The following is a 23,797-nucleotide window of genomic DNA, read 5'->3' on the forward strand; positions in this document are numbered from 1 at the left end:
AAAGGACTAATGAACATCCTTTGAGAACAGAGAAACAAGAAGCATGAGAGGTAAAACGAGAGGGAGAGGGCTCACCGAGAGGGTCTTCTCATTGTCGCATCGACGACATCCGCTCAGCCACATGTCGCCAGAATTGCCAAACCGTATTCTTCCACCACACCACCTCCTATTGACAAGTAGAGAAGCTAAAATAATCTCCCAGATTGTCACGTAAGCAGAACAACATCATCAAATAAGCTCTCAGATTGTCACATGAGCAGAACAACATCATCAAGTATAGGTCATGTCATTTTTCTTGATGCTAAAGGTCCATTTTTTAACTAACCAAGGAAATTACCAATCTATACAATCCTCTGCTCCAATTACTACTGCAACTCTAGGCAACAAGTCACCAACAAGCACATGCTGAACATGAAGCTACACATCCACCTACAGGAACACCAAACATACTCCTGTATATACAGGAAATGGAACAAGCATATTACCCTAAACACCGGCTGTTTGGCGCTCCTCTCCTCATGGTGGTTGATAACCCACAAGTATAGGGGATCAATTGTAGCCTCTTTCGATAAGTAAGAGTGTCGAACCCAACGAGGAGCTAAAGGTAGAACAAATATTCCCTCAAGTTCTATCGACCACCAATACAACTCTACGCACGCTTAACGTTCGCTTTACCTAAAACAAGTATGAAACTAGAAGTACTTTGTAGGTGTTGCTGGATAGGTTTGCAAGAACATAAAGAGCACGTAAAAAAAACTAGGGGCTTTTTAGGTAAAGAAACAATAAAGTTAGTATAGCGAGTGTGGAAAAGTGGTGGTAGGAGTTGCAAAATTGTCCCTAAGCAATTGACTACTTTACTAGACCGATAGCATGTTTTATGTGGGAGAGACCACTGCTAGCATGTCATCCCTGACTTGGAATTCTATGCACTTATGATTGGAACTATTAGCAAGCATCCGCAACTACTAACGTTCATTAAGGTAAAACCCAACCATAGCATTAAGATATATTGGTCCCCCTTCAATCCCGTATGTATCAATTTCTATGCTAGGTTGAAGCTTCTGTCACTCTTGCCCTCCAATACATAGTCCTATCAACATACAACTAACCCTATGGTGTGATCCACGCGCGCGCTCATATGATGGGCACCAAAGGACAGCAACATAACCACAAGCAAATTAAACCAATCATAGCAATTCACCAATTACCGATAGGACAACGAAAATCTACTCAGACATCATAGGATGGCAACACATCATTGGATAATAATATGAAGCATAAAGCACCATGTTCAAGTAGAGGGTACAGTGGGTTGCGGGAGAGTGGACCACTGTAGATAGATGGGGGGAAGGTGATGAAGATGCTGGTGAAGATGACAGAGGTGTTGGTGTAGATTGCGGTGATGATGATGGCCCCGGCGGCGTTCCGACGCCACCGGGAGAGAGGGGGAGAGAGCCCCCCTTCTTCTTCTTCTTCTTCTTCCTTGACCTTCTCCCTAGATGGGAGAAGGGTTTCCCCTCTGGTCCTTGGCTTCCATGGCATGGGAGGGGTGAGAGCCCCTCCGAGATTGGATCTGTCTCTCTGTCTCTCTTTGTTTCTGCGTTCCCTGATTCTGCCCTTTCACCGATTCTTATATTCCCGGAGATCCGTAACTCCGATTGGGCTGAAATTTGGACATGATTTTTATCCGGATATTGGCTTTCTTGCGGCGAAAGAAGGGCACCAACCACCTTACGGGGTGGCCACGAGGGTTAGGGGCACACCCACCCCCCTGTGGCGCGCCCCCTGCCTCGTGGCCCCCTCGTGCATCGTCTCGCCTTGATTCTTCTTCCCAAAAATCACATATATTCCAAAAAAATCTCCGTAAGTTTTTATCCCGTTTGGACTCCGTTTGATATGGATTTTCTGCGAAACAAAAAACATGCAACAAATATGAACTGGTACTGGGCACTGGATCAATATGTTAGTCCCAAAAATAGTATAAAAAGTTTCCAAAAGTAAATGAAAGTTGTATAATATTGGCATGGAACAATAAAAAATTATAGATACGACGGAGACGTATCAGCATCCCCAAGCTTTATTCCCGCTCGTCCTCGAGTAGGTAAATGATAAAAAATAATAATTTTTGATGTGGAATGCTACCTAGCATAATCTTGATCATGTAATCTAATCATGGTATGAATATTAAGACACGAGTGATTCAAAGCATTAGTCTATCATTTGACATTAAGACAATAATACTTCAAGCATACTAATAAAGTAATCATGTCTTCTCAAAATAACATGGCCAAAGAAAGTTCATCCCTACAAAATCATATAGTTTGGCTATGCTCCATCTTCGTCACACAAAATGTTCAAATCATGCACAACCCCGATGACAAGCAAAGCAATTGTTTCATACTTTTGACGTTCTCAAACCTTTTCAACCTTCATGCAATACGTGAGCGTGAGCCATGGACATAACACTATAGGTGGAATAGAATATGATGATGGAGGTTGTGTGGAGAAGACAAAAAAGGGAGAAAGTCTCACATCGACGCAGCTAATCAATGGGCTATGGAGATGCCCATCAATTGATGTCAATGCGAGGAGTAGGGATTGCCATGCAACGGATGCACTAGAGCTATAAGTGTATGAAAGCTCAAACTGAAACTAAGTGGGTGTGCATCCAACTTGCTTGCTCATGAAGACCTAGGGCATTTGAGGAAGCCCATCATTGGAATATACAAGGCAAGTTCTATAATGAAAATTCCCACTAGTATATGAAAGTGATAACTCAAGAGACTCTCTATATGAAGAACATGGTGCTACTCTGAAGCACAAGTGTGGTAAAAGGATAGTAACATTGTCCCTTCTCTCTTTTCTCTCATTTTTAAGGCTTCTTTGGCCTCTCTCTTCTTTTTTTGGGCTTCTTTGGCCACTTTTATTTTGATAACCTCACATGGGAAAATGTTCTAATAATGATGATCATCACACTTTTATTTACTTACAACTCGATACTAGAACAAAGATATGACTCTATATGAATGTCTCCGGCGGTGTACCGGGATGTGTAATGATCTAGAGTAGCAATGACATCAAAAAGCAGACAAGCCATGAAAACATCATGCTAGCTATCTTACGATCATGCAAAGCAATATGACAATAAATGCTCAAGTCATGTATATGATGATGATGGAAGTTGCATGGCAATATATATCGAAATGGCTATGGAAATGCCATGATAGGTAGGTATGGTGTCTGTTTTGAGGAAGATATAAGGAGGCTTATGTGTGATAGAGCGTATCATATCACGGGGTTTGGATGCACCGGCGAAGTTTGCACCAACTCTCGAGGTGAGAAAGGGCAATGCACGGTACCGAAGAGGCTAGCAATGATGGAAGGGTGAGAGTGCGTATAATCCATGGACTCAACATTAGTCATAAAGAACTCACATACTTATTGCAAAAATATACAAGTCATCAAAACCAAGCACTACGCACATGCTCCTAGGGGGGGGGGGGTAGATTGGTAGGAAAATACCATCGCTCGTCCCCGACCGCCACTCATAAGGAAGACAATCAAAGAAACACCTCATGCTTCAAATTTGTTATACAACGGTTACCATACGTGCATGCTACGGGACTTGTAAACCTCAACACAAGTATTTCTTAAATTCACAATTACACACTAGCATGACTCTAATATCACCATCTTTATATCACAAAACTATTGCAAGGAATCAAACATATCATATCCAGTGATCTACAAGTTTTATGTAGGATTTTATGACTAACCATGTGAATGACCAATTCCTGTCGTCTCTCTAAATAGATATAAGTGAAGCAAGAGAGTTTAATTCTTTCTACAAAATATATGCCCACGCTCTAACAAATATAAGTGAAGCAAAAGAGCATTCTAGAAATGGCGGTTTTCTATGTGAAGAGAAACAGGCAATCCAAACTTCAAATGATATAAGTGAAGCACATGAAGCATTCTATAAAGCCATACTCAAAAGATATAAGTGAAGTGCAAAGAGCATTCTATGATTCAACCATGGACTATCTCATACTAGCATGGTGCATAAAATAAAAGTGAAAACTAAATGCAAAAGACGCTCCAAGATTTGCACATATCGCATGAACGAAACGAATCCGAAAACATACCGATACTTGTTGAAGAAAGATGGGATGCCTTCCGGGGCATCCCCAAGCTTAGATACTTGAGTATCCTTAAATATTTACTTGGGGTGCCTTGTGCATCCCCAAGCTTGAGCTCTTGCCTCTGCTCCTTCTCCTCACATCGAGACATCCTCGATCTTCGAACACTTCATCCACACAACACTACAAAAAAAAGACACATTCGTGACATTTTGGGCCAGACGAATTTTTTTTCTGTCATACTTATGACACTTCTATGACAATAATTATGACAAAACGCGGTATCATCATAGATGTGGTGGGGTCCTACTTCTATGACAAAAAATCATGACAGAAAATGGGCTTTTCGTCATGGGCGGGCCGGAGACGCAGCTGCATGGCATTCTTTGGGCCGTCCATGACAGAAAAAACCGTGGTAGAAGCGAGGGCGCATAAAATATCAGGGAGTCCCCGGTTACGGTGGGTGGTCGGGGGCCGAGCGATGCGCGTTTCTCTCGTACGTATGCGCGTGTGTGCGAGGCATTGGGCTCTAAATGAACCCGAGCGAGGCGTTGGGCTCTAACTGAACCCGATCGATTGCACTGCAGGCTACGCGTTACTGAACCCGAGCGATCGATCGATGGCTGTTAACTGAACCCGATCGAGCGATTCCTTCGCTACTGCTGCTAACTGAAGCCGATCGATGCTGCCTCTAGATGAACAGTGAGCGTTGCTGGGGGGGGGGTTGGATGAACAGTTCCCGGTGGGGGTGGATGAACAGGACCCCGTGGTGTTGCCTCTGGATGAACAGGACCCCGATCGATCGAGCCGGTTGGGGCTGGATGAACAGGACTCCGTGGAGGGCAGGACGAACAGGACCACCCCGTGGAGGGCAGGATGAACAGTAGACGGTGGAGGGCTAGATGAATAGTAGCCCATGGAGGGGTGGTTGAACAGGAGCCCGTGGAGAGGGCTGGTTGAACAGTAGCCGGTGGAGTAGCGCGCTGTGGAGGCTGGATGAACAGGAGCCCGTGGATGAATAGTCGCAGGTGGAGGCTGGAGGAGGTCGACAGTGGATGAATAGTAGCCCGTGGAGGATGGAGGGGGTCAACGATGGAGATGAACAGTATCCTGTGGAGTCCCGTTTTGCAGTACGCCACACCCCTCCCGATGAACAGGACCCCCGTTTCGACCGTAGCGCTCCAACACAAGTCCGTTTCCTCCGTTTTGCGGTATGCCACACCCCTCCCGATCAACAGGACCCCCGTTTCGATTATAGGAGGTCTGTTTCCTCCGTTTTGCGGTACACCAGACCCCTCCTGATGAACAGGATCCCGTTTCAAATGTGGCCGGTCGAACACAAGGCCGTTTCCTCCGTTCTGCGGTACGCCAGGCCTCGTTTCCATCGGCTGTTCCGTCCAAGCCCTCCCGATGAACACGACGACGCATTCCGTTCCGACCAAGCCGGTTGGCCCCCCATGAACACGATGACGACGCTGTTTCTCCGTTCCGACCCAGCCATGTACATGAGCCCTGGCCGTACGTACGCGCGAGTAGGCGTTCGAGACCCCGCCCGTATGTACCTGCGTGGCCGTATTTACTTTCTTGCACCCTAGCCGCTGTACGTACGTGTACATGCTACGTGCGCGCCTCTACTACGACACGTGCGCGCCTCTACATCGACCAGTATGTAGTTACACGTTCACGACCAGAATGACAACGCAACGTATGCTTCGACCAGGTGGGTCCCGACTATCAGGCACTTCCTTGCCTGCGAAGATGCTGCTGGTGGGTCCCAGCAGTCAGGGGGGCGAATCGTTTTTTTTCCCAGACGCACTTCCTTGCGTGCGAAGATGTAGCTGGTGGGTACGAGCAGTCAGGGGGAAACGTTTTTTTCACGAAATACGGTGGCCCGTCCGGTGGGTCCCCGCTGTCAGGTGGAGGAATAATTATTTTGCACGTAATAAGGACGCACTTCCTTGCTGCGGCCGTGGACCCAGCTGTCAGCCTCTCCACGTACAGTCCACGTCCGATGGAAGCCGTTCCTTGACCACGTTGACCATGCCGCGCCGAGAGCACCAGGGTGGTGGACGACGACGAGGCCTAGGAAGGGGACGACGCGGAGCCGGGGAAGACACGGTAGTGGAAGACCACGCGAAGAGGAGTACGAGGGTTCACTGGTTCGGCTGCGGTGTGAGGCTGCCGTCGCCGTAGGGCCTGGCCAGCGGTGGGAATAGTAGGGGGCGGTGAGGCCTCCGCGGCAGCACAGCCGGCCACAGGAGACAGGAGCATGCGGCACGACCGGCGCTGCTTTGGGCAGCTGGAGCAACAAGACCAGAGGTTGAAGAAGCACTACGGCCGTTGGATGGACATCGTACGGTCACTGGAGCTAGAATCGTTCATATTGACTAAGTTGACAAAGCACTCCGTCCCCGTCAACTTAGTAGGCCCACAAGTCAGCCTCCCACCAAGGTGTGTCCCAACTAGCAGGGGAGTATTCATTTTTTCGTGTGTAATAAGGAGGCACTTCCGGTGGGTCTGAGCTGACAGCGAGGCGAACATTTTTTTTTAGCAAAATACGGTGGCCCGTCCGGTGGGTCCCAGCAGTCAGGGGGGAAACATTTTTTTCGCCAAATACGGTGGCCCGTCCGGTGGGTCCCTGCTGTCAGGTGGAGGAATAATTATTTTCCGCGTAATAAGGAGGCACTTCCTTGCGGTTGCCGTGGACCCAGCTATCAGCCTCTCCACGGCAGTACTCTTCCGATGGAAGTCATTCCTTGACCACGTTGACCACGCCGCGCCGAGAGCACCAGGGCGGTGGACGACGGCGAGGCCTAGGAAGGGGACGACGTGGAGCCGGAGAAGACGCGGCAGTGGATGCCCACGCAGAGAGGAGTACGAGGGTTCACTGGTTCGACTGCGGTGTGAGGCTGCCGTCGCCACAGAATAACAGGGGGTGTGGGTGAGTAGAGGGATGCCCTGGCCAGTAGTGGGAGTAGTAGGGGGCGGTGAGGCCTGCACGGGAGGCGGGAGCAGGCGGTCCCGCCGGCGTTGGATTTGGCGGCTGGAGCAAGAAGATCAGAGATTGAAGAAACACGACGGCCGTTGGATTGACATCCAACTGTTACGTCTGCTAGAATCATTTGTTGACGTATATAATAACTAAAAAAATCTTGCATACGCGTCAACTTAATAGGCCCATAAGTTAGACCATTCCCTCTTTTTTTAATAATTTGTATATAGCTCATTGCGACTTCTTATGAAATTTATTGTAGTTCATTTTTTTGGTTGGCCAGGGCCAATTTTGCATATTTCTGTGGGTTCCAAACTATTTTTAATACCGAAATGTCGAGCCAGATTTCTAGTACTTTGAAGATATATTTAAATTAGGTTAATGCCCAGTGAAATAGGAATCTGAAAATGTAAAAAAATTCAGAAATTATAAAGTAATTGCCAATTTGTCATCTGTTTTTATATTTACAACCCATTTCATATTACTTTCAAGATTTGCAGGCGTCTTGAAAGAGTTGCAGCCCATCAGGGCATAGAAAAATAAGTAGGCCTGGATTGGGTATTCTTCAGAAAAAATAAACTGGGCTCATTTTCACAAAGAAAAAATAGTTGGGCTGGTCACATGGTGAACATAAAATATAAACCTGGGCTAGACGGGCCATAGCCCAGTTCAAACCCTGCTCTGTCTCAACAATAACAAAATAAAATACTACTCGAGCTGCTACGTCCTAGGTGTCAGCCGATCTTGTGTTGTTCTCTTGTCTATTGACTATATACGCTCACAATGTCGTGGGTCCCAGATGTCAGGAAAACACTAGGAGGAAGCATTTTATTTTTCCATACGCTGACATGGTGGGCCCTAATGTCATCCTCTCCACGTACTTCTGCCGATTCCTGTTGTTTGTTGACCATGTTGACAATGCAAGAGGGCGGCGCCGCGACAAGCGCACCAAAGCGCGCGGAGGACGACGGCGAGGCCTCAGACGTCGGCGTTAACGATTTAGGAGACGGTGGGGCGGCGATGCGTGCGCTGAGGCGCAACCAGCCATGGGAGGCGGAAGTCGGCGGCCCCGCCGGCGCTGGTTTGGTTTTGGCAGCTGGAGGAAGACAGGACTGAAGAAACACGACAGACTGTAAAAGCAGCAGGAGTACTTAACAACCTTAACTGAAACCAGCAGGGGCACTTAACAACCATAGCTGAAAGCAGTATGAGTACTTATACAGGTTCAACCGTACAAAGCACGCCTCGAACAGTGCTACTTTGCCTACAGTTAACCAAGGGTGAGGCCGCCAAGCCCCAGGACAAGGCCCAGGTGCCACCCCGCGCATCCACAACCTTCTGAAAGCGGCTTCATCTCGCAATGTGGTCAATAAACAGGATATTCGCTTTAGATCCATGGAAAAGCAGGAACATAATCTTCTGTCCTATTCTCCAAGATGGACGGGCCTTCATTATTTGAGACCACCCATGAATAAGTATCTTTTCACCTCCAAGGGGAATGGAGTAGGTCGACATAAACATCATGTTGTGACCAAGCGCAAGTCTGACCCGACCATGGTCAGGCATCTGTATAGGAACAATAGAACTGGGCAGTTTCTGTTTCAAGAAGATCACAGCTGTAAAACTGAGTATAAGCAATAGTTTATGAACAACATATATAACAGAAAATAGCTCGTACCATAAGTTTCTCGACACAGTTGGACCTGTTCAACGAGTGCAGCAGTGGCACACATATCCCACGTGGCCTTCCACCATTGAAATGCCCCACAAGGACCTCAAGACGATCAATAAAGTGTAGGAACTTGTGGATGTCGTCCCAGTCAACTTAAGTGCCATCAGTAATAGCCGAGTTGTTACAGAATAACAAACGAGCAGCCTGCTTAACTCTGAAAAAACCTACACGTGCCACCAATTATAAGAAAATATTAGTTAGAAGTAGCATCTTCGTGAGAGATTCGTTGCTACTTCTAAAGTTAAATTGTGATCCGTTAGACAGAATAGGTGGATTAAGAAGTAATCGAGGCAACAAGCAAGAACCAGATACAAAACTAACATGGATGAACAATTGGAACGACGTCGGGGTGGAAGATCGCAGTGAAGATGAGACCAGGTTCTGCTATTTCCATCAACATTCGTGCGCCAACTTTCAGTCCGTAACACTTGAGAAAGTTTATCCAAGTTCGGCCATAAAAAAAGCAGCGATCTTCTTGGTTCATGAACCCAACTCGAAACTTATATCCATGGCTTGTCTTCACTTTTACCATTAAACCGGTGTATTCAGTTATGGCAAGGCCGAGCATCTTGAGTACATGTGTTCTGGCAGAGCAAGGAATGCACTGCAGGAAAAATAATATGAGAACACAATGTATTCCCTATATCCAAATCTAGAAATACTTTCCTCCTTCACGTCAGTGTTGACCATGGTACTAGTACCTTCTATCCAAATATAGCAATCCAAATTTCCAAATTAGTCGACATCATGTTCAAAAAACCCCACCCTCCCGGATAGAAAAGAGGATTCTAGGAACATACTGTGCACGCTTCAAAATTCTGTGTTAGGATGAGAAGGAACAAGTGTGGCGTCTCGCCGAGGGCGCAGAAACCTGTAGGGTCCTCGCACTTTGGGCACTGCAAATGAAACACACTAGATTCAGTAGGAAGAAAAATGCATCAACGGCGGCGGCTGCCATCCTAGGAGTACCCGCGACCAAGGGACTTGGACTTATCGGGGATGGATGAAGAATTCGTACCAGGTTCTCCATGAGAAAACCCTATGCAATCGCCGAGCGGGGGTTTTCTCTGAACAAGCAGACAAGGGAGAAGGGATTCTGGCCGAGTGAAATATTGCCGCTTCGTTCGTCCATCTTACTGCTAACGCTGGAAAGGTGGGGGTTTTGTGATTTGACGGCTCACTGGGCATTAATGCGGCGCTACGACCGGGGTGTGTCTATCGTGCAGTTGTGCACTCTAATTTGGTGCATATGGCATGTGGACCCCGTTGCCGGATGCCCCACATATCAGCGCAAGGAAGTAGAAAGACAGGAGTAACTAGTTATTACACATAAATATATTTTTGACAAAGAGATATTCCCTCTGTAAAGAAATATAAAGATCTTTTATATCACAACTTTATACATAAGAAAAATCAAGGGGAATATATATAACATATATAATTAGAAAAAACAGAGTTTTTTTAACACGGTATAGACGAGTTGGTGATGATGGTGTGCCTGTCATCCTGCAATATAAGCTGTCCGATTTATATCTGACGGATAGGAAGGAAACTATGGCAATTTTGCAAAAAGGTACCCACTCACCTCTCAGCATTTGCAAATAAGGCCTTCCCTCGTTCATCCTTTTCTCTCACAATATAAAATACTCATACAAATGCATCTTGATGTTACGTGCAACGCACGGGCATTATGGGGGTTCAGCTGAGAAATACTCAGACAGGCTCACGGTTCTGGGCTTTGAGCCATAGGCCGGTGGGCCTGCATGTTTGGGGGCCCATGTGTTCTACCTCAGCGCTTTTCATATTGCAAGTGGTCGGTACGGCGTTGGTTTTAGATGCTGTCGCAAAGCGAATACACAAAATTGAATAAAGCACAACAACTGTTGGAATGAAATAAAACGACAGTTCCTAACCAGCATTCAGAGTTGCAATTCTATCAATGATACTGTCATACTACTTATACACACAGGACACTTGTTTCACCATGCCAGAGTATTACATCAAAATCTCTCAGCGGATAGATCAGTTCGGCAGTACTGAAGAATTTCAAAGTTGATTTGGACCAGCTCTCCTTGCCGAGAAAGTTCGATTTCGACATCATCCCCTACCGCAAGATATGATTTAGATTTGAACCTTGACCATCCTTTAGCATCAATCATCATGTGACCATCCTTTGTACTTACGATATATTGAGGAGGTTCATTCACACCAAGGCTGCGCATGGTAAGAGAAACTTGGCCGCTGTCGCCCGGATTGATGAACGACTCCCTTGTTGCTCTAGGAATTCTCTGTTTGCAAACAAGAAGACATACCCAAACAGTTAGATCAACACAGTGAATCATGCGAAACAACATGGAAATAAAAAAGAACGAAACACTTGGGCGGCCAATGCTTACCAAGAAGGTGGACATGCTGGTTTTTGTAAGGACTTTGATATATGAAGTGCGAACGACAGCCCAGTCTGTTGCCGGTGCAACTGCTCGTTCGGTTGCCACTGCATGGGCCGGAGCAGATGCAAGTGCAAGTGTTGGTGCAGGTGCCGAAGCCGCCGCTGCTGCCGGAGATGGTGCTCCTTGTAGAGCTGGTGCCGGTGCCGGAGCAGGTGCCGGTGTCGATGCCCGATCCTCCGGTAGATCAGCCTGATCCGCTGACGCGGTCGGTGCCCAATCCTCACCTAGATCAGACTGAGCTGCTGCCGTTGTCAGTGCTAGAGCAATTGCCGGTGCTAGATCCGTTGCTGAAGGTGGTACCGATGTGCGAGACAACGGCGATCGTGTATGGTCTGCTATGATCAGCTTTCTAACTTGACTAGGCTTCGTTACAGTGATCCAGTTTTTTTCTTCATTTCTTTTAAACGTGAGAAGGACTAATTGTGGCGTTTTTGTTAAACCAAACTGCAGTTCATCATAGGGATTGAGCTTGTACTCAGACAACAGACTGGTCCAATTTTTTCCAGTAATATAAGTGATGGACAGTGCCTTCATTACTGACACGACATAAGAAGTGAAACCTGCAAAAATAGCCATCGTAGAGCAAACCAAATGGTTTATTCTGTGATGAATGTCACATGGCAAAACCTGCATCGTAAAATTGCAGGAAAAGAAAGAAAACATGACATTAAATCAATAAGATTTAGACAGTAAATCAATAAGATTTACTTGATGTGACACGAGTGAATCCTTACCAGGAAATCACTATGTTGAAGTACTGAACAGAAGATTGATCGTCCAACTACGGGTGGCATGCAGGAGCCCCGCCTACTCCCACAAGCAGGACAGTCCAAAGGTCGTGACAAATCGTATGGACCGAACATCCATGGGACTGGAAATCCTGGTGGGTGCGATAAACCCTGCAATGCATACACATATTTGAGTGTAACCATAATTGATATACCGTCCTCCCAAAAAAGATGATCTGGATACTTCAAAATATACAGACTGAATTGAGTGGACAGACATTAACATAGACTGTTCTCAGGACTGACCACACACCAAAAGCGGTAGTACTAATAAACAATACAGGGTTCACAAACACAAATCAAGTACTGAACAATAGTACTTAGTACAGACAAGCAAAGTTGCACTAATTAAACTCTGCGGACTATTTCTTGCCACCGACCTACGGGATGAACCCCGCATAACTGACTAGGTCATGGACTACGTGAGAGATGTCTACATGCACCATCACCATCTTGTCAACCTTGGAGAACCTAACAGAGTGGTCTTTCCACTCATAAACATGATCATGCAGACAAGCCGCATCAGATTTTTTGGGAAGCTTTACAAGAACCACACCCTTCGTAATCGAAGGCACAGTCTGGAAATTGTTGTGGTCAAGTACAGCCTTGAGAACATGCCTGACAACAATGCTACAGGAAAACACTAGTTCAGGACACATGGCGACAAGGACATAGCAGCTGGATAGTTTAGCAGTAGAACTCGTCCTCAGGTCTTCCAGTTCACACGTCATGACTTTGAGAACTTCATCTCCACCGCGGACCTGGTTCCAATTCAAACAAAAACCATATTTTATTACTACCTCCGTTTAGAAATATAAGATGATTTTTGATATTATACTCCATATCTGATTACATATACGCATAGAAATGAGTGAACAAAGACACTAGAACATGTCTTCAAAGGCATGAGAGCAGAGGGATTACTTGCAATATCCATAACACAAGTTACTGAGGCAAATATACCCTCTTCAAAGGTAGCATTGATGTTCATAAAGTACTCCCTCCATCCCAAAATTCTTGTCTTAGATTTGTCTAGATATGGATGTATCAAGTCACATTTTAGTATTAGATACATCTGTATCTAGACAAATCTAAGACAAGAAATTTGGGACAGAGGGAGTAGTTGAAAGTAATCTATAAGAAATCAGTGTCAACCTCTCGCATGTTTTGGTCAAAAGAGGAATTTAGAACCGTCATTTGGCACACAAAAATCACATGCAAGATCACCCAGACAGTTGTACTACTAGTACTAGTACTGCGTGTTAGATGAAAAAACACGATCAAGATCGAGAAAAAGATCATCAAGAAGAGATATTACCTGGACTGGCTTAACGAGGGATCCCGGAGAGGGGGGCTTGGATAGGGCGATGGCTTTGAGCTTGTCTGCGGTAGTCTCGGCGGGGTGCTTGCGCTTCTTCGTACCATGAGCCTCGACGGTTTTGGCCAGAGCCATAGACATCACTTCGGCCGGTGCTCCAGCGTCCATCAAGAAACTGCCAAATAGAAATAAAAGAAAAGAAACCATAATCACAAACCCAAAAGAAGAAAAGAGAGGGAGTTATAGGATCAGTCTCGGGGTTGCAAGACCGGGCCTTGGCCAGAATCAACACCATTGATGCACTCACCTTTCCTTCTTTGGGAGAGAAGAACAATGGCAGAAGCAGGTCGGGGTTTTCTTGAAGAAACGAGGAACAAGATGAGGGAGAAGCGAGGGATGGGTAGAGAGGAAGCTGAGAGAGAAGAGTGAAATGATGGTTGCTTCGTCCGTCCAACTTACTGCTGGAAAGGAGGGGGTTTTGTGATTTGATGGCTCATTGGGCATTACTGCGGCGCTTCGATCGGGGTAGTCTACCGTCACTCTACTATGGAGTAATTTAGTGCATGGCTGGTGGACCCCGATGCTGGCTGTCCCACACGTCGGCGAAAGTGAGTAATTTAGTGCATGGCTGGAGGAGGTTCCGCACGGTAGAGTGTGTCCACTGCTTTTCTGAAGAAGAAAAAAATGATTACAGCAAGCGTTTCCACTCTTACGACGGAGGAGTGCGAAACACGGCAACCACTTGAACATACACAATGCTCCTACTACTAGGCATGTGCAGTGGTTCATACGTCAGTATTACATAATCTTGTTGCTAGTGTAGTAAGATATGACGACAACAAATGATGTTGTGTGCATGCCAACTATATGAACAGTAATGTAGTAACATAGTACTGCTTTCTCGACTGTCCGGTCGAGAATGAATAGTGAGATCAATGTTAACATAAGTAGGTCTACAGCGCACGGAGAGTACGGTGCTACAGTACTCCACGAAACATGAACCATATGAAGCACGAATAGTGTTAGGCAGGGTGTATGAAGGGTGCACGGGATGGGAGCAAAAGTTCCCTTCTCGACCCAGTTTTGGGTGTTTGGTAGAGTGCATGAAGGGTGCATGAGTCCACACTAGTACTTTAACACAAATACACGAAGAGGAAAAAACTACTCCATCTAGGTGTCTAAGTCATCTTACATTGTGCACTGCGACCAAGGCGGAGAGGAAAACGAGAAAACTTAATGTCTTTTTGCTAATTAATAGCATTGCATGCAATGAACTAACCACTGCATGTCATGTTTATTAGTCTCAAGTCATTGAAAGCATGCACGGCCCATGTCTCTTATTGGTTGATATGTCACAAAACAAGAAACGGGGAGGGAGTTAATGTACCGTGCCTAAGTGTTTTGGGATTATTTGGTTTCGTAAGGTGACTTACACACTATATTGAGACGAGAATGCAACCAAACACACCCACACGCTTTGTGCTACAGTGACTGATCTGCACCGTCTTGAGTTTAATCCAACGGTCATGTTGCGCCGAGACATGGACATGCCCATGCAGAGGGCGCCTAAACACCACCGAAGTCCCTCTGCTTCTCGATGCGCACGACGATGGTGATGCAGGGGGTGAAACGACTGAAAGGCAATGCAATCTACGGGAAGGCGGAGGGGGCCAGCCGAGGAGCGGGGAATCTTTTGGTTTTCACCATGGTAAAACACCAGTCGACGACTTCTCACATCAGGGAGCAGTGGGTTTTACAGGCGGAGTCATCGTGACTAATTGCTACCGCGCCTGCTCCCATCAATCAAAAAATTAAAAATCCTGCCGCCTGCTCCCGTCAATCAAAAAATTAAAAATCCTGCCGCACTCAAACACCAGAGCAACACCGCAGTGGATGTTTAAATTTACCTGCCGGCAAGTAGATAAAAAAAGGGGTGAAAAAACAAATGTGGCGGCGGCCTAGCTAATCGGTCGAACTAGCCCAACTAGCTAGCCACCGTGCTTCACTGATGTACTCGGTGGGAAAAGTGGTCTTTCGTGATTTGACGACTCATTTATTTACTTGCTTCGGCGAAAACGCGCGGTAGGGCGTCCCACGTCAGGAAGAATATATGCGTGCACCACCCAGGAGGACCCCGAAACCGCGCGGTAGGGTGTGCAATGTCTCGGCACGGAGGAAAAATGTGCGTGTAAAAATTTACTGTATCAGATGTAGTGCCTATGGTTTGACCTCGGGACCCAGCCAGTCGGTCAAAAACACCCCACTAGCCACACAGCTTCATCATGCTAACATGGCACGGAGGATAGGTGTGGTTAGCTCCGTCTCGACCAGCCACAACGTCTCTTGTTCTAGGCGATTCTTCTATTTTCCAAGCTTTTTTTTAGTTGTAATAACACCACGGCAAGCTAGCGCCGCTCTTCGTGTGTGCCCGTGCAAAGGTTAGACGATGGAGAGAAGAGAGAGATCGCAGACCTGGGACCCACCAGTAAGTGAGTCAACGGTCATGCACGTGTAGACGAGGCACTCCCTCTACTCTACTCAATGTAATACTGTATAAAATCAAGTTATGGGACAAAGCCAACAACCGTTGTTGTTTCAGGCTATCGACTTACGCTTTGTAGTCCGGGTTGCCAGTTCGAATCTCCTCTTTCAGATTTGTTAGTTTTAGGTCCAAATTTGATTAATGACAAGTGGGACCCCCGTGTGTTGTTCCGATATTTCAGTGTAGGATGGTTTTTTTTGAACAAACACTTTGCGCGGTTAGACAAGTAACAGCACAAGTTACACGTATTTTGCAGGTTTACGAACAAAAATGACAGCGGCATAGAATATCACATCCACCCCGCAGCTTAGATGCTATGGTGATACGAGTTTTTACACCGTTGGAAGTGAGATCCAATGGCTTGGGAGTAGTCTTTGTAATTATGTGCAATTTCCAAACTCTCCAAAGGTTTTTTTGCAAATAAAACATTCAGGCCTCGTGTGTGCCGCCGCATCTTGGATCCAACGGCTCCCCGTTGCTCATATTAGGTGCTCCCCGTAGCTTAATTACCCTCTACGGTGATATGAGCATCTAGGTCGTATGATCAGTGATCAGATGGCACATGCGTAGTACTTCTACTTTCTGCGCAATTCCCAAACTCTCTCAGCCGTATATTGCAAAAAATTCAAACCTCCTACTGTGAGCCGTTAGATCTCCGTGAACTCGTATCGCCATAGAATCTACGGTTCGGGAGCACCTCATATTCTCCCGTGCGCTAAAATATAAGGTGCTCTCGCAGCTTGGATGCTATGGTGATACGAGCTTCGAGGTCGTTTGATCTGAGATCCAATGGCATTTGAGCAGTCTTTGTGCTTGTAAGCAGTGGCCGAACTCTTTGGGGGCTTTTCTACAAAAAACCATTCGAACCACCGAGGAGGCGTTGGGTCACAAATCCAACAGCTCCGAAGAGCTTGTATCACCAAAGCATCTAAGGTGTGGTAGCACATGATATTCTTACATACGGGAGAATATGATGTCCTCCTTCATCTTAGATGCTACAGTGATACGAGCTTCGAGGTCATTGGATATGGGATCCAAGGGCATCTGAGTAGTTTTTGTACAAATTGTGTGCAATTCTCAAACTCATCAAGGTTTCCTGTAAAAATACTAAGACATCATGTGAGCTGCTATATCTCAGATCTACAAGCTCCAAGCAACTCGTATCGGCATATAGCATCTAAGGTATGGGGGCACATGATATTCTCCCGGGGAGGAGGGGTGGGAGGTGCACAACCAATCGGTGGTTGGGAGGGTGGGGACAAATATAATCTAAACAACCCTAAACAGAGCTTCACAATTTTATCTAAGGTCGAGGGGGTGACCCCCGACAATCATAGCTCCACCTAATTAAACACAACATTTGCATGTACTGTAGTACTAGACTTAATATTCATGTTTCACTTTCATGTTCATTTTAAATATTGAATTGAGGACCATGCATGCCTTACATTTTACTCCCTTCGTTCCTAAATATTAGTCTTTTTAGAGATTTCAAGTGGACTGGCACATACGGATGTATATAGACATATTTTAGAGTGTAGATTCACTCATTTTGCTCTGTATGTAGTCGCTTGTTGAAATCTCTAAAAGACTAATATTTAGGAATAGAAGGAGTATTTTTGAATTCGTGTCATACATGCATGGTTTGGAAAAATAGATGCACTATACTTATTGGATTGTTGTTGTGTTCGTGTGTGGGTGTCTGTGTGTGTGTGTGTGTGTGTGTGGTCATATGCTTGATACATACAAAGTTTTCTCACCTCCATATTGTTCATCTTTTAAATTTGAATTTGCATTGAAAAACTTAGCAGGGATACCATGAAATGTGAAATCCACGTTGAGATCACTATATCACAAACTCACTCTAATTCAACAACTCGTCATAAATCAATTACCACGTTGAGACTAGTATTTGCAAGGAAAATACGGGCATTGTAATACACATAGATTCGTTCGGCAACTTGAAAGGTTCCTTTCGTATTCTCGAATGGTAGGACCCAACGGCGTACCAGCCAGACCTTGGCTCGTGTTGATCCTAAAAAAATAAAAATAAAAACGGGCTCGTGTCCTTCTGGTGGCGTGCGTGGTACGCACATTAGGCAACCCCAACCAGTCGAGCCTCTGCGTTTTGAGTCGAAATATCTGGCGGCCAGAATTCCAGCCCTAGGAAATTCCCCTCATGTCCCCGGTCCATAATGACTACCGATGAACAACGGAGGGATGCTTTAGTAACTAGACAACGTTGTGTTCAAAAAAAGTAACTAGACAACGTTACCTACCGCGCTGAGCATGATTCAATTCCCTCGGTCGCCGCTCGCCAAGGTCACCCGTCAACTGCATTGCCTAGTACTACTACTACACCAGGATGAGCACAGAATTGAGCCCGTTTGTTCGTGCCTAGTACTTGAGTTAATATATCAGGCGATGCACTGGTACAGAGGGATTATCCTTTTACTCTGCATATATAACTTGTATGAAGTCTAACTAAGAAAAATGTTTGACCAAATCCTTTCTTAAGAAATACAACACGACAGATGTATGGCTTGAAAATTTATTGCATGATGCAGGTTATGATATTGTTTCGAATCCTGGATCTTAAATTTCAGAAAATCCAAAAGTGACCATAAATTCTTGAAACTGAGCATGGTCACGTGATATGGCACAAATATTACTTCGTATTTTTTCTCTTCAATTTAAGACAAGCTGCTTATGACAAGTTGCACAAATGAAGAGCCAAGGTATTTTGGAACAAAGGCCTGTCACGTTAAGGCGAACGCTTTCACTATTGAAACCGTGGGCGTTTATGTGCCGCCACGAGTCCCGCTTCTCATCGGCAGGTGCCGTTCGAGCAAGCGTGTGAGTCGACGGGAGGCGTGCGAGCAGACCACTGTGCAGGCTCACCGGGAGGCGAGCCCTTTGACTAGGCTCCGCCGCCCACCTTCGTCCCAACTGCTCCCGCTTTTAATGTCGCCGGCGCCGCAGTCTAAAATCAATCCCGCACTACCCGGTATCGCTACAATCTTCTCTCTTCCTCTCCGATTCTCCTGTCGTCTACCTCCAACTAGCCTGACCTAAACGTACGCCATGCCGCAACACGATGGTTTGCCCTTAGTCTTCCAGTTTCCTGAGGAAGACACCTAGCCGGAGTCTCAAGAACATAAGGCGCTTTGGGACGAGCTTGAACTGGCCTTGCGGGAAGACGCCGCGCTTGTCCCCACTCCCGTTCCGGCTCCCATCGCCCCGACTATGCCAGCGCCCATCCCCATGGCATTGATGGGCTGGGAGCCGCACATTGTCGCCGAGCTTGATGCCACGGGGTTCCAGGAGGTCCCCGCCGACTTTCACGCGCCCGTGCACCTGCCAGCGCATGCGCCTGTGCGTGCACTAACGCGCACGCCCGTGCCAGTGCCTGTGCACCTGCCGGCGCATGCGCCTACGCGTGCACTGACGTGCGTGCCCGTGCCGGTGCCCGTGCACACGAATGTCTCCACCACGCCGTTGACAGCGCCTGTCCCCGCGCGGGTGCCAGTGCCCCCCTCAGCGGCATGGATGGCCGCCGTCGACCGCTTCCTTGCACCAACGCTAGTCGCCTCCTCCCGCCAGTTGACTCGCTCCTAGAGACCGAAGTCCAGAACATCGTGGCCTTCCTTGAAGCTAGGGCCAACGTCCAGGAGTACGCCAACAACGGTCAGTGGCCCGACGACACACAGAGCACGACAGAGGAGCCGCTTCCCACCACAAGACGCCCCCGCCGCCGCCGCGTAATCTAAATTTGCCATGAAAAATGTTCGGATTTCCATGCTTAAAATCTAAACGTTTATCATTTCCGTTTATTTTAGATCGATCGTCATATAATTTAAAGTTGGAGTCAGACTGAACGAAATCTATGGTTTGATCGATTGAATGTTCTGCTAGAGCCGTATCAAATTAAATATAAAACGTCATCAAGCCACATGTATTCCTTGTCATCCAACGACCTAGACTGCTTCAATGTCGAGCGCTCAACACATTTAGCGTGCAGTTAATTTCATGCCAAAAATAGTGCTAATCACATAATAACACGCAAATAATATCCAACTTAATATCCGCATGCACTTAATATACTTCCAAATTAACGTGCATTGCACGTACACACTGACTAGTGCTGCTAGCACGTGAAACTGGTGCCGTAACTTATGAATGCGTCTAGATATGGTCAACGGCAACATTGCCCGCGAGTTCTTCGTGTTTGCCCGTGCGTCTAAATGCAGGGGAGGAGAGAGAGAGCACACATGGAACCCACCAGTAAGTGAAGGCGAATAGTACTAAAAATAATATTACATGTTATCAATTAAATAGGTTGTGGTAATATAAAAACATTATGTGAACAAAGGGAGGTACAACAAACATTGCTGTTCTACATATGTTGCCTATTGACGTGCGGCTTGAAGGCCCTGGTCGCATGTTCGATCCTCGTCCTTTATTTTTTAATTTGTATATGGGTCCAAATTTGTTTCATGACATGTGGGCCCCTCGGTGTGTGGTTTGTAGCACTTTAATTTGTGGGTACAAATTTGTTCCATTCCAAGTGGACTATCGGTGTGTAGTTTTGTAGCTTATTTGTAATAATTAAAGAGAACAATAGAGTTTTTTGCAATAATACCATGGTGCGACGTTGAAGGCGAGAAAGGACGTGCGAGAGAGCGATGACCGAGCCAGAGGGAAATCAACTAGGGGAGTTGCGGGGGTTGCAACGGTGTTTGGAGTAGTTGTGGGCCGAATGCTACAAAAATATAATCTAAACCGACCGGAATAAATGCCTACACAAATTAATCCAAGGTTGGAGTGCCCCTCGCAATGTAAATAGCTCCGGCTTTGCGAGGGATGGAGAGGTAGCTTCAATGTGTGGAAGATACGGCGTGAGAAAGCGAGGTCAATCGAGAGACATATAGATAGAGAGACAAAGTGAGTGTGGTCCGACATTCATGGAACAAATATATATGCTCTGGAGAGATATTGTCCGATTGAGCTTTTGGCAAGGGTGAGGACTGTAAGATAGAGCCTGACAGATGATCCAGTCACAGACGTGTAGATATATTTTGTGCGTGGGAGGAAGCAAAGTCGATCGATCACATAGGGTCGTCGTGCGATCGAAAGAGTGAGACGGGTTGGAGAGAGTGACCTAGATAGACAATGTGCGTGAGAGAGTATACAATGTGAATAAGTCGAATTGGGCTCAAATATGGTGATATATCGTTTTTGTCCGAGAAAGAGCAAGGTCAATCGAGACATACAAAGAGAGAGAGAGAGAGAGAGAGAGGAGAGAGAGAGAGAGAGAGAGCGAGCGTGGCCCGCCATGAGGTCGAAAGAGTGGGGGCGGCTTCGATGGACTGACCTAGATAGACAATTTGTGTGAGAGAGTATAGAGTGTGTCGATCGAGGCCCGAATAGGGAGATATATCATTTGTGTGTGAAAGAAAACGAGGTTAAATGAGACTCAGATAAAGAGAGCGAGATTGAGCGAGTGTGGCCCGCTGTGTGGAAGAAAGAGTGAGACATTCTCGAGGGAGTGACCTAGATAGACAATGTGCGTGCGTGCGCACGAGAGGTTGGGGGGCTAGATAGGCAATGCATGTATTTAGCGCGAGAGGGTGAGAGGGAGAGGGAGAGAGAGAGAGCTCGGCATGGGGTGCAATGGTGGGTGTGTGAGGTAAATACATTTCGTAATAGAGTGGAAAAAGGGGGTTGTGTAGTTGAGAGAGTTAGAGATTGAAACATGGAGAGAAAGAATGGATGTGTGTTGGAAACCGATAGCTTCCTAAGGTGGTTAGGAGAGGAAGATTGACCGATACAGGAAGTATGTAGCTTGTGTGCGGGGGGGGGGGGGGGGGCTAAAAACAACATTTGAATGTAGATAGTACGAGACTTAATATCGATGTTTCAATTCGGTGTACATTGTAAGATTTGAACTGAGGACCATGCATATGGGTAATTATTTGGACTTCGTGCCATACTAGGTTTCGAAAAGTTGACATTGACTCAATTTGTTGTGCTATTTTGTAGGTCATATGTTTGAATCCATCCAAAAGTTTTATCACTACCATGGTGTTCATCATATACATATGAATTTGTAATAAAAAGTAGCGTGGATACAGTGAAATGCGAAATGCACGTTAGAATTGGAGATTGCTATGTGACACACACTCTAATTCAAATAACTAATTATGTGACACACACTCTAATTCAAATAACTAATTATGTGACACACACTCTAATCCACGTTAGCATGGATACCGTTTCGATTTTTTTTCAAATAACTCCTCATTAGTTAATTTATAGTATCTCGTTTCAAATGACTAATTATTGCAAGGAAAACACGGGCATGGTAATACATACAGATTCGTTTGCAAATGAAAGAAGATTTGTTTGCATTCTCAAATGTAGGCGCACCAGGGTCGTATCGTGGTGGTCGCGTGTGTCGGACGGACGCGTAGCACCCAGCCACCCACCCCCTCCCTCACTCCCCCCCTCCCCCCCAAAAAAAGGACGACGACAAAATAAGTTTGCGCTTCCACGTTTCGGATTGAAATATCTGGCGGCCCCAATTTCAGCCTTGCAAAATCTCCCTTCTCCACCGTCCCCTTCCGCGCCCAGATTGCTCAAATCCCTAATTCGCCGCCAACCCAAGCAAAGTTCGAATCGCCTCTCGTCTCGTCTCTTTCCCCACCTCTGTGCCGGACGACGACAACGAAGACGACAGTCGCACTTCACCACTGCACCGGAGCTACCTCATCTACGCCCTCGTCCACTGCACTGGGTGGTCCACCGACAACGTCGGCCGCCGCAACCGACGTGCCTCACAGACACCGACTTCCACCGCATCAGGTGCGCTTCACCGATGCCGTCTCCCAACTCACCGGGGCTACTTCACCGAACACATCGTCGCGCCTCCGCCCCCCGAGGCCGCTAGGGCTTCACCAACAGTCCCGTCCACCGCATCGTAGCGCTCCGCTGCCACTCAAGATTCGCATCCGTGCGCGGCCAGCCAACGGAAGTGCATCACCCTCAATGGCTCTGAAGTGACCCGCACTCTAGCTAGGCGAGCATGCCCAAACGCCGGCCCGAACTAGGTATCCACACATCACTCCCTTGTGCACTGTTCCGACGATGTTTGGATATCCTTTCACTGCTCTCTTAGCTTACACGCCTATCCAACTCTGACTTTAACTCCTATTTCTTCTGGAGATATCATCTGAAACAAGCAAATCCATTTTTTAGCGAAGCATGACGGCGCTACGGGATCTGGTACACATCCTGCACACCCGTATAACCTTGTAAGTATCTGTCCTCTGGTACAACAGCAAGGTCGATTCCTCTTATTTGATCAGCCATTCGTCGTGTCAAAAATGCAGAGGGGGATGCAAGGAGCACAAGGCCTGCACATCCAAGCAAGTGGTAACATGGACTTGTACATGGAACATCCCAAGCGCAAGCAGAGCTGCAGTGAGCCTGTACAACGAGCTAGCGTAAGTCTCTGCATTTCATTTAATTCGTACTGGCATTCGTGTATGATTTGTGTGCAGTGGCGGATCCATGAATTCAAGTTACCAGGGGTGAACATTTAACTTAAAAATACGAAGGCACTTGCACTCCGGAAATCAACATAACTTGAGAAATGTGAAGCTACATGCACTTTGAAAACCAGCTAATGATCCAAAGTAGTTCAGATTATAAACACTAAATGATGCAAGCACCAAAAAACACAAAATGCAACATGGTGTACAAGGACTACAAACATGGTCTGTACCTGCTTGAATTATTCGTTCTCTGGCTGAAAATATCGAAGTGTAATTGCAC

This window comes from Aegilops tauschii, chromosome 1 (assembly GCF_002575655.3).
Source record: "Aegilops tauschii subsp. strangulata cultivar AL8/78 chromosome 1, Aet v6.0, whole genome shotgun sequence".
Classification (NCBI taxonomy): domain Eukaryota; kingdom Viridiplantae; phylum Streptophyta; class Magnoliopsida; order Poales; family Poaceae; genus Aegilops; species Aegilops tauschii.